The 16255-nt window shown below is 31.8% G+C and overlaps 1 protein-coding gene across 13 annotated transcripts in view; it reads left to right on the top strand.

Moving 5' to 3' along the window:
• The window catches only part of LOC119832992 (protein sprint), a 162629-nt gene that overhangs the window by 96768 nt on the left and 49606 nt on the right, over positions 1-16255 (top strand). The window contains exon 1 of one of the 13 annotated variants that reach the window (XM_038356859.1): positions 14188-14317. The exons of the other annotated variants lie outside the window; for them this stretch is intronic. The gene's annotated coding sequence lies outside the window, so the exon portion shown is untranslated. Of the gene's footprint in view, positions 1-14187; positions 14318-16255 lie in introns of those variants that run through there. 13 annotated transcript variants of the gene reach the window in all.

Here is a 16255-nt window from a genome sequence, read left to right as displayed (position 1 = left end):
AATCTTCTTACATAATTCGATCAGAATGTCGCTATTTCTTGTGTCATTGGCCTATAGAATCCTACTAATATTATAAATGCGAAATTTTGTGAGGATGGATATATGTGTATGTTTGTTACTCGTTTACGCAAAAACTGTCTGAAACGATTGCAGTGAAATTAAGCATGTAGATAGCTGGATAACTGGATAAAAAGTTGCCTGTGTTAACAGGCAACTTTTAAACTCGATATTCCTACGGAATACAGACTTACGCGGGTGAAACCGCGGGGAGCAGCTAGTATGTTATAATTTATAACCTAACATTAGAAGCGCAAATTGGTTTGATATGATATCTATACAGCAGAGAATTGCGTCTCAGAAAATCTATATTGAAAATACTTATTCTTTGTGTTTATATCAATAAAATAAATAAATGTTCGAGACTGTAACTCGACCCAAATAATGCATTACTTATTTCAATAGTTACATTATGTTAATCACCGTTTGTTATTTACTAATAATGCCTTAGCAATTTTAATTAATCAGCTATATAAATAAAGTCGTGTAAATAATAGTTATCAGTGGAAACCTGAATCCACGTTACGATTTATCAATCGAACATTGTACGCCGACTTTTAAACGGGGAAGCCTTTTATTTTTAATCCTGCAGCGCTTGCATAGTTTTTATCGCAGTAACAATCGAATGACTATAAATAATTTATACGTAGTTCGTCGGGACTGTTGAAAAATTTTGCATGTTAATGAGACAGTGTAATACGAGTCCACTCGTGTTTAATTGTATTCAGATTGCCCTTTTCCGTAATGCATGTTGTATGTTTTGGAGTTTTGCTCTTTGATTCGTTTGAATGTTGAGTGTACGTATTAAAATGTTTTCGTGTCGGGTGGTTAGGGATCATGCTTATTTATAATAGACAACCAATTACTATTTAAAATTAACGATCATATAATCGTGTTTTCTGTGTTAATAGAAACAGGTCATAAATTATTTTCAATTCGCTTTCATTAACATAGGCACTGAAAATAAAGAGATAAAAATATTTTTGTATAAAATTACTAATGAATGTGTCTCATATTATAATAAAATTGAATCATGTTTTAAATACATAGACAGGCTAATCGAATTACGTTGTATGAATATACCACCAGTGAGAAATATATCATTCCGCATTTCCTCATACTTGTGCGACTAGGCTTTATTCTGCCTTTGTTGGCATACACTAATGAAAGCTTTTGAATAGCAGGTACAGAATTATCCCGTGCATTTTCAAGTGATTCCAAAAACTCCCTTATCACTTTTCATTCGCAGCGTCAAATTAGCATTTTACCAGCAGGGAATTAATTTACAAAATTTTCGTAGACAATAACAAACAAAGTTTACAAATTCAAACTTTCAACATAGTACTTTCTAGCAAATCAATAAATTCTCAATGTTTTAATAGGTATTACCTCAAAACACACCATTAATTCTTAATTATGTAATTATTGTTCTAGTTTATTTTAATTTATATCTATTACACTTTCAGACGTGATGCCATCAACATTTAAAACGAGTCTCGTAAGTTTAATAGGTATTTAATACAATTTGCATAATAGTCAACGATCAAAGCTACACGGCGCAGACACATTGAACATCAGGTGTTCCTAAATTGTAGGGGAAGCGTAAATATTTAAATCGGCAGGGTAATACCTCGTCTGGGTGCGCCTATCGGACGATGCACGCAGTCCATTTCCATAAAAGCCTCTTCAATCTCCAAAAACGCTACGGGAATATCAATTCACGCTTTATTTTTTTGCTCCTTAACGTTCTTAAAATAGAATTAGATTTATTTGGTTTGTGCTAAATTAAAATCTTAGAATATCCTCACGATCTGCTGATGGCATATCTTGATGTTTAAAATTCAAATTTGATTCTAAAAAGGTTGAGTGGTTTTTATTTTGTACATGTTTTAGGTGACTTGCTGTCTACAGATACATATATGTATCTATGGAATTAGATGAAAAAAAAAACGGACCCAAAGATATATGAGCATTTAATTTTTTTTTAATTTTAACAGTTCAAGTCCATATTATATCATATCTAAACCCACTGTTCTACGGTTAAACGAAGAAGAATATATACGCTATATTAGCGTACATAACATAATAACCTATTGCAACAATCTTAAGCAGTGACCAAATTTAAGTAGCGTCTATATATAAAACTCTCGTGGTATTGCATTTTTATATCCTGTTACCTGTATCTATGGGAAGTACTTTATTTGCATAATGGTAAACATAATCCTTACACTTCCTTGAAGTGTGACGGATATATCAGTTTCATATCAAGTCAGAAATGATTACGTAAGACCGGTTAAGTACATAAATAAATTATACAAATTTGATCAATTGATTTTATACTTTATTTCTAATTGCTTAAAAGCGTTGTTGCAAATCGCTTATGTTGTTTTTTTATTCCTAACCTAACCTATCTTTAAACCTAAAATGCCACAATAAATATTAATTGCAAAAAACTGTATCATTATCGTATTAAAAATAATTTGGCTCAAGTAACCTCATACTTCGAAGGAATGATTAGAGAAGGGACCCTTAAAATTATGGACCCAATTACTACCCCGCATAGACAGCCCTCTTTGATTTGGTAGGTACGTATTTGTTTGGTTTTCCTCCGTGATGCAAACCAAACGCAGGGGCCACTCTTATCAGTATTAAGCAATACAAAAAGCAATGTTTCACAATGTTTTTATCTACACTATTATATTATACATGTTATCGTAACCCAGTATCAATAAGAACCACACGCGACGCTAATCCACGGTTCACGGAGCGTATCAAAAACGTTATTAAGACCGTGTGTACACGCCTAAGGTCGATGACCTCATGCGGGCACCGAATTCGACATTAATCGGATGTCACTTGTCTTGAGTTAAGACGAAGGGTAGAGGTGACGGTGAGGAACAACTGATTCGTGGACGTGGATAAAGGTCCAAATACTCAGCAGGAATTTTTAAAACATTCATTCTAGAAGAAAAGACACCCCTCATCTATTTTCACACAACGTAAGTCTAGTGAAAAAACTATTGAAAATAAATATGTTTTTAATAGATGGAGATTCATGTATTCGTTGCAGAAGATTTAAAAAATATGGAATCGATATACGTAATAATAGTAATATAAAATAATAAGTACATTACAATTCCTGTTTTATAATCTTAAATAAATCAAAACATTATTGTACAAAATAAATATTGCGCGCATCTAAGAATAACCCATTCGACACGAAATGTGAACTGAATAGACCATGTATAAAGCATTCTAAACGAAAGCCGTTCTAATACCTACTTGTAACAGCAATCCTTTCATCAGTATCCATCACACCAAGCTATCATCAATATTAGTAAACAAACATCAAACGATAAATAGTCCAGTGCCCTACAATCTGTTCGTATAAAGAGCATATAAATCTTAACAAAGACTTTTTACGCGTGATTGCCGCCTGGTGCGTTACGGCTGTTTACAGCGGGTATTCGCAAAAAAACGGAATTATTTAAGCGTAAGACAAATTTGCTGCGTCGGGGCGGCCGAAATGATACTGTTGACACGTTTCGTATAATAAATATAAACAACACATCTTATTTGGAATCATTTTTTATTTTGAGAAACATGAAGAAGTGCGTTAGAATTGCCTGGCCTTATTTTGTGAGACCTAACAATTTGCGTAAAGTCCCTCTAGAGGGCTTAATAGTGTAGAGCAGATAAAATTTCTACTTTCAGAGTAAATGAGAGAGTTTATGTTGTATTTTAAGAACAATTCAGAATAAAGTACTTTTAGCATATATATTTTAGTGAGGTATTTTGTAAAATTATTAATTGTTTAATCCTTCATTTAGCATGGCATTGAGCATAGCAAATTATTATTTAATAGTGTTAATTATTTCTTGTTTCAGGTAATGCCAACTCCTTCGAACTAGAGATATCTTCATACCGTCGAGTTCTTTTGGTATATACCTACATGTTTTTTATATTTTAAAATTTAATTACTGCAGAAGTTTTCAATATATTAAGCAAATATTATATAATGTCGTATTTTAAAAGCAAAGATATATTGTTATTTTATTGTAATATATAGTACATACATAGTTTACTAATATATTTTGTTTATATCACAAACATACTTATGGAATAATAGTTCATAATATTACTGCAATAAAGTTGAGATTAGTACGGAGAAGTTTTCACTAAGGTAGCCCGATAAAATGTCATATGGACGCTCATAAGAGACTAAAATAAGTCCTCTGATGTAGCAAGTATGTAGGAAATGCGTCCACTTTATGAGATCGTTACTTATAGCGACTTATCATTTTATGATATCGAATATCCGCCATATTAACTATCTCTGCTTTTTTATTGTTAAATTTAGAATAGATTTATTTGTTACATTTTATTGCTCTGTTGATAATTATAGTTATTTTTTATATACTTGACATTTTAAAATTAACTTGGCTATTGTTTCAAGTGTCTAAATTTAAAATACATTAAGTGAAAACCATCAATCAATTATAATTTAAAATCTAAACTACATATACTCAGGCTTTCAAGATTACTTAAAAAACCTTGCAAAAAAAATTGCATAAAATAGGATTTCTTATTTCTTAAAGTCTCTACCATAACTCCATTTTCCTATACTGTGATTGCACTCTTAAATATAATGTTAATAAAAACTCATTGTAGACTAAAGCTGGTTTCACCATACCTGTTCTGGCTGCAAATTATGTCGGTCGGTAAAAACTAAAACCCACATTAATTATATCATTACTTTGTATTAAGTAAGCACTTCTTATACATATACATTTACCTTATATACGCTTTTACATTTTATTTCTTTCTTTCATAAATGTTTTTTAAACGATACCGATGAACTCAGAATAAGAAATAAGGTTCTTCTTGATTTTGTGCAAAATTCAATTATATTTTACATTCAAATGCAATTATTGCAAATAACAATCGCTGCTCATTCCGCTGTGTACTTATAACGAATATTATATATATTTCCGCCTAAATACTTATTACGAAGTAAACAGAATTCAATTAAACGAAAATTATAAGTAAAGTTCTTATGTGAATATTCAAGAAATAAGATACCCGAAGTGATTTACGTAGCATGTGTGCAAAGTTCTGTGAACTGTGTGATATGAAGTTAATTGGTCCGATACACTTCCAGTGGCGTAAGGAAATTCATAGAAAGTTGTTGAGACGCACTGCATTCCGACATACGATACTAAGGAATTGATTATACGATCAATGCTTATTTTATTTATTAAACTGGATTTGAGCTTTCTATATACGCGGTTATAATAGACGGGGCTATAGTGAGATATATGAGGTTGGCGATTTTTTTTATTGATATTTATACATATAAAACACGATTCTCATAAAAATAATTGTACACATTATACGTGAAGACCGCGTTACTGAACACTAGTATAATGAAAAATTAAAGAACTCAATATAGGTTTGGCCTATTTCGATAACATCTATTCATACGCCCAACAGATAACTTGTAAAATGATATAAGTAGGTAGTCCAACGAGGCTTCAAACAGAAAACCACGCCAAGGCCTTTAAGAGCAAAGCAAAAGAATACTTAGTGCTGAAAAAAGATTCTCTAAAGCAACGCTGACAAAGATGTTTTCCTTAAGATTCTTTTGATACACTGGTAATAGCGACGTTCTGCCAACAAGGTTTAGCACAAGAAAGGGTCAAAAGCTGTTTCATTATTATGGTAATTTTTATTGTGCCCGATATCCTGAGGGACGGACATGTCAAAAGAGTTTTCCCAGTTTCCCTCGAAATGGAGCGAACATCGGACAGTTAACATATTGTGGAGATGCAAACTTCATTGAGACTTAATTCAATATTTACTCTTGTTTGTTTGTGGGTCGGTCCCAAGGCCTTACAATTCGCTTGTTGGAAATTTATTTATTTATTGAAGCACATAATTTAAAATTGGTGTTTTATTATTTGAAAATATAACTAAATATGTGAACCACACGTTAGCTTATTTTTCTTTATTTTATTGTGATATGAATAAGCAGTTTGGCAAAGTGAAGTGTTTTTGATTTTATTTGATCTGCAATACCTAATAAACCATTTCTTTCAATTAGTTACCAGTGTGTCTTTTTTATGATAATATAGAATTATTCGCATTTTATTTTTTAAGCGGTATTTTAGATTAATAATATTTGAAATAAGTAGTGTCTTAAATATTCATGACCTAGTCTCGTAAAGATTAAATCACTGACCTCTAAAGTAACAGCTTTCAAAATAATTATATTATGCAATGCAATAAAATATCGAAATTAAAATAAACATATGACAACTTTTTTCATAGCGACTGTTCAATCTTAGAAGAAATAATTATGAAAAATCTTACAAATTGAAGAAATAAAGCAAGATGTTAGACGAATAAAAAATTGTATATTAGGAATATTTGCTCAGTTACGCTCTAGAAGCCCCTCTAGGCTAACAACAATGTTATATAAAAAATGTATATCGATTTTTAATTTCTTAAAAATTAAATAAAGAAGATAAATTTTATAAATAAAATTAACTATTCAATAAATAAGTAGATAACCACACAAAGAAACGATTAAAATATCAATGATAACTCTAATTTCAGCGGCGCTAGTCTATTACTACGTTAACAAAGTTTTGAAAAAGAAATAATATATAATATATGACACACAGGCGATATTTCTGTTTATATGTAAAAGTGAAAATTCACACCATTCCATTCCAATCCTTTGATATTTGCTAAGCTTCACCTTTCGTCAAATAAGAAATCGATACGTTTTTTCGGCTGCTGGAATTCTTTGAACTCTCATAGCCCGAAGGTCCAAACATTCCCCTGTATCTTTGACAGATCCCCAAGCCTTTTAAAATCTATTTGTGAGGAGATGAGTACATAATTTTCCCCTAACATGAAGTGATGCGGCAGCGTTTTTGATTCCCTTCTGGCTATGCTCCTTTGAATGTGGAAAGGGTGGTTTTGATTCATGGAATCTTTCTGTCTTTGAAATATATAAATAGGCTTATGAAAATGCGGTCTGGTAGTTGTATGTGTACTGGAATAAGGAATTACTAAAATGCAACTTAATTAATGGAATGTTAATTCCATAATTTAAAATTTGTAAATGGAAAATAAATTGGCAATTTCAAGTAACGTGAAAGTATTATTTTCTTTATCTAAAAATATTGGAGAAAGTTAGAAAATTGTTAGTCAAAATAGAAATTATCTAAAGTAAAAAGTACACAGAAGTTTTTTGTTCGTTCGACATTTACGGAGTGGTTTTTATATTCTGTACCTTCCTAGTTAAATGGACCGAATTTTAATGGACTTCCTCAAAAGGCGGAGTCGCTTAATTCGAATAATATTTTTTCATATATCTTCTTGTGTGGTACGCAACTATTGAAATATTTCTTTGTTTAGGCGAAGGGTATATTATTGCCTATTAAATATTGGGTAAAATTTTTATAATTCAGCTATCTATATCTGTCATCGAACGTCTTTCAGAAAGAAGAACAGTTTTTGTTTATACATACGGTCGTTCACCATTGTTGCGCACACGCATATTTAGGTCATGCAATTTATTTTCATACATAAATGTCTATTATGAACAAATATGTAGAACACGTGGAGCTTATTTTAATGATGTTTTATTTTATTTCCTTATAGATTTAAAACGAACCTGTCATTTTATGACAATGCAATATTTGACTAAAATTATATTACAAGTATTTAAAAACTGTAACCGTATTAAGCAAAATATCTTATGATTCTTTAAGATTTTTACATTATTAAATTCTTTAGCAGATTTATATCTATTGTCTTATTTACCAATTGAAAAATAGCTTAGCTTTACAAATAAAAAAATGGTTGCCTGTAAAGTCGGTTTTACGGGCGAAGATTTTACGTGACAACGTCTTTTTCTCGGTAGAATATTTATTGATATGAATATTATTAAATTGCACAATAGGAACAAGGAATTGAATGAAAATAATTCTCTAGTGCTGCGCGCGCGGCGGACCGATCGTAGTTCGGTGACTCATCGTAACGTTACCGGGCGTTACACTTTTTCATGAGTGCCTCCGAGCCGCAACCTAATTTAAGACGTTGTCACGTCAAAATAGTTTGAAATTTAAAACCTTTTGCTATAGTAACACAAATTTTATTCGGAAGCAATACCCTTACAAAACAACCCATTGATTTTGAATTGTAAACAAACATATAAAATCTGAAGAAAAATATCCGTTTATAAATAAAAAATAGGCAAGCCACTTATCCATCGTAAATAATCGTCTCATAATATTAGTTTGCGCATGTTGATGTTTCATAATGGAGCGTCTATCGTATACATTTTAAACATCGCGCGATAAAAGAAAATAAACAGATTGATTTATTTCCATTATTATAAAGTTTGCTTTCGTAACACAAATCACTCTAAAAATGTGTTTTGAAACCGTTAAGATCTTGGATTAGGCTATTTCACAAGCGATAAAGGTTGCTTTAATTTGTTTTTTATCAAACTTCAACGGATAAAGCAAGTGATGTTTTTGCTAGATTGGTTAGAGATTGATTGTTTTTTTTTTAAGTTGACCGTCATACTTTAAGAATATATAAAATTGTGAATAATTGTTCAGAATGGATGTGACCCACTTCAAATATCATATTAACATCTCTACCGACACTTAATTGCATGTTTTTTTAAATATTGTTAAAGGAACACAATATTGAATCGATATTATAAATGGTAATATAATAGATGATAAAATAAAAGAATAAAATGGGACGCGATGAGGAACGGATACGGACCTTCAATACTAATCGTACGAAACACAGGATTTAGTATTTACATACTTCTATTTCACACCGGTCTTCTGCCGGGGTGCAGTGCCTTTCCCGGTGCGAGTAGCTCAATTTTTCAAAGAGTGCTCGACTCCCATACTCAAATAATTACACATTCTATCCAACAATTTTTTGAATAAAAATGTGCTAAAACCATACCCTAATATAACTTAGCATATATTCAATAACGTGCCATAATTTTCATATGAAATTATGTTCAATTTGAATGCAATGTCGCGAAGTACATTTTTCCCGACATGCCCTTACATATATTTTTAGCTCGTTAAGTGTTTGGCACGGTGACACAGACATAACACGGTGTAAACGAAATATTTTTAAGTCGTCTTGGCTCAGTAAACATACGCGCCAAATAACAGCTCTTTCATGAGACGTGACCAATTTGTAAGGGATTTACACATCACGAAAGAGTTCTCGTGAGTACAAGGACGACTGCATGGTTTTTGGAAAATTGCGTTGCGTGTTTGCAATACGATTTATTTCAAGGCATAATATCAATTGTTATGTTAATTTTACGCTCATGTTTTGTTACAATGTCCGTGATTTTATTCGTAAGTATCGTTTAATAAATGTTGCAGAGTTTAAAATGATATTTCAGATCTATACGCGTTTAATCCTGATAGTTCTATGACTTTAATAGTTCCATTTTATTTTTGTTTCTCGTCGCTATGTATGTCATATATTGGCTTCTTATATTTTTATACTCATACGTATTTTACCTTTAATATTATAAGCTTTAACAGTATGTTTTAAGGTCAATTTTAAATTTTAACATTAATTATGCTTGTATTATATCTTGATTTTTTAAGTACAATGAAATAATATTGTTATTTTTTTGCATTACATAATGTGCTGTACAAAACTAAAGGTAGTTTAATACTAATGAAGTTAACTGCATTTTTGGCTTTAGCATGAATTCAATCAAACGATATTCATTCAGCCAGGTGAGTCAGGTAGCCTCGAAAACAGTTGGCAAACAATTTTTTGCGGTCGAGACGCTCTAGTAATCTTCAAGGTGATTACCGATAATATTCAGATAATATACGCTGTAATCATAATATGAAAACAACATAATCTTTTCTAATTTATACGTTGTACAAAAATTTATTCAAATTTGTTTTTCTTCTAGTTACCTTTACCTTATTCTTTAATTTGTTTACCATTTTACCATACCTAATATTATCTTAATTTCCACCGCATTATAATTTTGCCGTGACGAAATAGAGTTTTTCTTCGATATTAATAAAACCACATTTTACAGTATATTACGATAAAAAAATAAATAAAAAAAATACATGCTACAAAATTGAAGTTAGATTCTATCGTTGAATGTATTATATACTATTAATACTTCCGTATATTTCATGCTATGAAAAGAAATGGAACTGTTTAATTTTGCTTGGTGATAAATAATACAATTTGACATTTTTTTGTTTATGATTATTTCTTGTATATATGTAGATATATATATGTAGAAGGTCTGTATGTCTATAAACTTTTCTTCGATTCTTAATTGAGACTAATATGTGTTAATTGTTTTTTGAGTTATTTCTCTATGGTTATAAATAATCTGTGTCACGATGTGCACACTTACACCCCTTTACTACCGACAATTAACTTTTCAACGCCTTCATTAAGTAATCAACATTCTCGTAAAATGTTCACAGACTTTTACATATGTCAGCAGATTCTTTGTGTCACTGCTCTACTTACACTATTTTCATGGTAATATCATTAAAATAATATAAATCTGTAAGGGCATTTTACGTGAAAACTTTAATGCCCGTACATATTTAGATAAAAAAGGTGAAGTCCCGTTTCCCCTACTGGGGTATGGGGCAGATGATAAACATCTGTTTCACTGATCAATATTCTTTATGGACAAGTAGGTGATCAGCCTTCTGTGTCCTACCAGACCGAGACATTTTTTTAATGTCCCCACCGGGAATCGAACCCAGGACCCCTCGGTACTACGCTCACGCGTTTACCACTGTACCAGGGAGGTCATATTTAGATAAAGATGTTATTTAAATATAGACGTATCTCCATATTTCTTAATTCCCTATTATTATAGCACATATAGCATAAATATTTATATATAATGTGCAGAATACAATTTTAGAAGAATACTTAATTTATCTAAGGTTTTGTTCGTAGTCATATATCAGAAATTTTTGTTTTATCTTGGGTATGTGACCCGTGTCTGCTGACTAGAGCATGTGCTTAGACTTCAGAGCAACTAAAGTAGACAGAAGATAGGAGTATATTCGCTCGAGGATACATGTCGTGTATTTTGTCGTCTCTCCTTAAAATATCAAAGAGCAAACAATACATCTACAAAAAGAGAATATCGTATTAAACACACGTGTATATATTTGATTTATAAGTATGTATGGAATGAGTAATAAAGCTAATTTTCCTTGTGGTCATTAAAAGTTAACGAGCTTAAGAAATAAGTCAAATTAATTATAAATTACTAGCAATAAACTTCGTCAAAATAGAGAATTTTACCCTGATAATTTCATTGCATAGTATAAAATTATGGCGCTTCACGTCATCTGTCCTTATGTAAGTATGCTTTAATCTTCAAAACTACGCAACACATTTCGAAGTAGATTATTTAATAGATAGAGCGTTTACTGATATGAGTTTATGTGTCAACTTAATATGCATAATCTAACAAAATATTTTAAGAATCAGCGTTACACCCGTGCAGAGCCGGGGTTGGTCTAGTTTCAAATACAACGTATAATTCCAACATAATATTGCGACGATCAACATGCCTATAATAATAAAAATATTACACGGGTTCATCGACCCCACACACATCGTTGTGTGTATTTCTATTCAGTGCACTTAAGCCTTTTGTTTCACAGTAGGTACTGTTTTTAGTCAGGCTTAGTGCGTTATCTATATCGCGTCCTTGGCTAGCAAATCCGGTTTTGTTTTTTTCGCCGTATGATTAAGCCCTATTCACATTAATTAAGTCAGCAGTTTGAAGTAAGATGTATTTAAAAATATTTGTCATGAGCATTAATTGGCCTTAATTATAAATAACATTTTCATACGAAAATGTATTGCTAACCAATAAACAAAATGCCTTAAACATTATCACATCTATACTTATATTATAAGGCTGAAGAGTTTGTTTGTTTGAACGCACTAATCTCAGGAACTACTGATCCGATTTGAAAAATTATTTCAGTGTTAGATAGCCTGTTTATTAAGAAAGTATAGGCTATATATGTACCATGGGCGAAGCCGGGTCGCACCGCTAGTAAAAAATAAATCAAATTCGTACTTTAAATTGAGGTAGCTTAACACATAATCTATCTTATAAGATACCATCCTAAATTTAAATTTAGTTTATTTTAGTTTTACAGTTGTGTGAATAGGCTCTTATGCGCATTCAGTAACGCAAAAACTTAAATCGTGACAGTCCTAACACATAAAAATAATAGAAAACATTTTTCGTTTTTTTCTCATGTCATTATATACCCGTTCTGCCTTGGAACTTTTCGTCACGGTATTATCATTTAGCCAACACATTTCACACATAACATCAAGGTCATATCGTATAATATTTTATGGTCTGATATTTTTGTGCAAGCCCACGACTGCTAAAAAATCATGTGAATTACGTATGCTATGAGATTATATTTTTTGGAAGATTATTTCATTTATATGTATTTTATATATACTAATTTATATAAAATAATTAATTTTAATTTTGAATTCTGTGTTATTGTATAAATTATGCAGACGACGACGATGCAATTATTCTGCAGCATTCAAAGCTTTAAATTCAGTCTCGCTTGTAAATAAATTGCGCGTTGAATATTTTGACTCTACGATTAACTCAAACAATTTCTGTTTATAATACTCATTACAGATAACATAAATTTCAAAGAAACCGCAAAGCGATTGAACATAATTTTTGGTAATACATACATAACAATTTCAAAAATCTCCGATTGCGGTTAAATGTGGGATAACAAGACCGACAATGTTACCGATACAGAACACAGACCGCAATGTTATTGCATATTATGTAGGTAAAGTGATCATATTATGCTAGTTAAGAACAATTTCGACTCGTTCGATTGCTTATTTTTGTTAGTATAGCAAATTCCGCTCACTATCTACGTTCATATATGAGTACAACAAGTTCGCAGTACAATTTAACTCCAATACATTGTTACTGTTGAATTTTCGAAATAGTGAGCCACGTGCCACCACAGTATGTGCTGCAGTCATGTAATATATTCGAAAGCCATACAGCTTGGTCGTCACGCCTGACGGGAGCGATTTCCGAACCACCTGGTGTCAACGCACCGCATGAGTTGCTATGAACGCGCCATATGTCCATTGTTTCGTTGCTTATATCTATATTATGGAGCCGAAATGTAATATTGCACACGTCGTAAATAATAAAATGGATGGAAGTTCATACCTTAGTTCGGTTTGAGGCTGTTTCATAATCGCATTTGTCTTATTTCAAACACGTATTCTACAGATGGATGAATAAATCTAAATTTCTATTGAACGAATAGTTTTTACATTTAGCAGTGTTTCAGGCGCGAGTTGTAGCGAAAATTCAAAGTCCCAATATTACTTCAGTAATCTAAATGAATGCTAGTATGGTTTACGGTTGAAAGATTAAATTATCTTTATTCAATGTTCGCACACTTTTTTCCTAAAGTAATGTTTCTAGTATTCCATATTTCAGTTTACTGCTGTATTTACACGTATGAAAAACCCTTTACATAAGTTTGGGCTGTTTGTATGTTTACGAGTATAAACTTCATTAATATAATGAAGAAAAGAAGTTGAGATATCATATTCTATGACATTACTATAATAAACTGTAATAATTATATCCGTTAAAATGTTAAGAACTTCCCTGAAGTTCAGAAAAACTCGTTCAATTGTGCAAATTCTCATCTATTAATAGTATAATATGCAATACATAACATTATTCTCTTTTATCGTGCATTACCCCCGTACGTTAACTTCTGTAGAAGACGTTGCGTGAGAGCGTCTCCAACATCGCACGTTCGCGTATTTATTTCTACGTTAAATATTCTCGGATACGGAAATATGGCACTTATAGCATTCAATTTAAGACCGACTCTAGCGACAAGGGAGCGTGTTTAGTCTCGTGGCTTGGTTAATTACTCGACAGTGACGAATAGAGACTGCGTGCCGTGCGAAATTCCTAGGAAATCTTTTATTCCGTGATAGTCTCTTGTTGTTCTTTCAGTGTAATACACATTTAGTGCATGGGGTTCTGTTTTAAATGTAATATAGATCAAAAGTAAAGCTCTATTCATAAAATTGTTTAGTTCATTCCGCGCTAATCAGTGTTTAAATAGCTGTTACGTAGTTCTTTAATCAGGTAAGTGGGTTTATTACACAAGATAAAACAAACATCGTATTGTATGGTGGATAGTGGATACTCTCAATTTTGATAAGAAGACGTACAATATAACAAATTTTATATGCATATTTCATATCACAATTACGTTGTCGTTAACAAAATATTTAAGCAGGTATATGACTACATATTTTGCACAGCAAACCAATGAACCCAACCTTCTATCTATATATGAAATATAAAATTGTTTAACTGAGTTTTTAAACTATCTATTGTAATAATAATAATCAATAGACGTTATTTGTTATGAATAGTTGTAAAAAATATGTATGTAAATAACAGTTACTGTGTCTTTCTCATTTCTCTTAATAACCTTCTAGAATCGAGCTAAAGACAAGTCTGACTAGCATCCTAATAGATGGCTCAAACGTGCCCTCTTCAAGTTATGATGGATGTCTCTTAATCTAACTACCTTGTGAATTGAATAACTTATAACTAATTATTATCCATTTATGAACATCAAGATTGATGTTTCATTACACGCAGAACTCCTTTGTTAATCAATTTATTATTTTTCCAGGTAATTACCGTGACGTTTGGACACCAAATGTAAGTCACTCTTAAAATCTACCTTTGGAGCACTTCGGGAGATAGATACATTACACATCTGTTTTATGGACTTGTTTATCGTTTCCATTAGAATCTACGTGCTATTTTAAGGATATTACTACAATATAAGAATACCGCAAAACCTTTTGATAAAAGATGGAATTTGAACCAATATATCATACTTTATAATATCGCAGAGGACCAGTCGACGTCGGCGGGCGAGTTTACATAAATATTTGCAATTAAAATTAAACTTCACCACCCTATCCAAGCTATTATTCAAATTGCTCGCCACGGGAGACCTCAGAAAGTTTCAAATTAATTAAGAGGCCCATAAGACGGCCCGTTAAGGAAATAACAATGCTAGTCCTGCATCCTTATTTATTGCTGCCATGAGTGCTATTAGCTCGCCCCAGCCATCTTGTGGCTTTTAAGGCTTTACCCCTTTCATATTTGGTAATGCATACCCTTGGAATGCATTTGCATGCTAGCCTTTGGTGTCAAAGACAAGAATTTCTAATACAGCTCGGAGGGCACTTGAGAGCGTATGACGATGAACATAGATCAAGCCTTCTCTATACATACATCGTATTAGTTAAACTATTCCCCATTATAATATAACTTACGATATAGGTGTAGTTGAGGTTTGTTTAGTTACAATACCGTGCTTTAATCGATGACTGCTGAGAGAATCCGAAGGAGTTGTAAAAGTCATGATTGATTTATATTCCTGTCGTCGCTAAAGGCATGCAAAATATGTGTTGTTCAAGTAAAAGACTAGCCAGTTTTTCTTTGTCAACAGCGAGGCCAGCGCTTGCTAGACAAAACGCATTCTTCTTGCAAGATTGCTGTCTGCGAAATTTCATACCTTAGAGAATTGTTGCGGAGGAATCTCTAATATTTTTACGAGCTCGTTAGAGCATTATGAGTTACGAGGATAATGCAATACGGCAGCTGTATAAGCTTTTAGCGTTTTATTAATTTCAACCTATGTTTACTGAAATTTTAACATATTAAACTTCATCAATCTGAGGAATTACAAAGTAGGGATCTTACATCACTTATTACGATATTGAAACAGCATAGCATGTTTATTATTTATAACAGTTATTACGTGGATATGAATTAGAGACCCACATATTAATATCTATAGAAACCGGCTAATAAACGCGGTCTTGTGTTGGATTCGTAATGAAATTATTTATTTAATAGATATAAATAAGTGACGTAACCTCTTATCACGGTTCTATTAGTTTTTGTGTCAATGAACTATTGATATGTAGCGAGGTACGTTAACGATGCAGTCTGAGTTTATATACTTTTGTCGTTTCTTTGTATATTAGTGGATTA

This window comes from Zerene cesonia, chromosome 16 (genome assembly GCF_012273895.1).
Source record: "Zerene cesonia ecotype Mississippi chromosome 16, Zerene_cesonia_1.1, whole genome shotgun sequence".
NCBI lineage: Eukaryota > Metazoa > Arthropoda > Insecta > Lepidoptera > Pieridae > Zerene > Zerene cesonia.
This window is presented reverse-complemented; position numbering and strand designations above follow the sequence as displayed.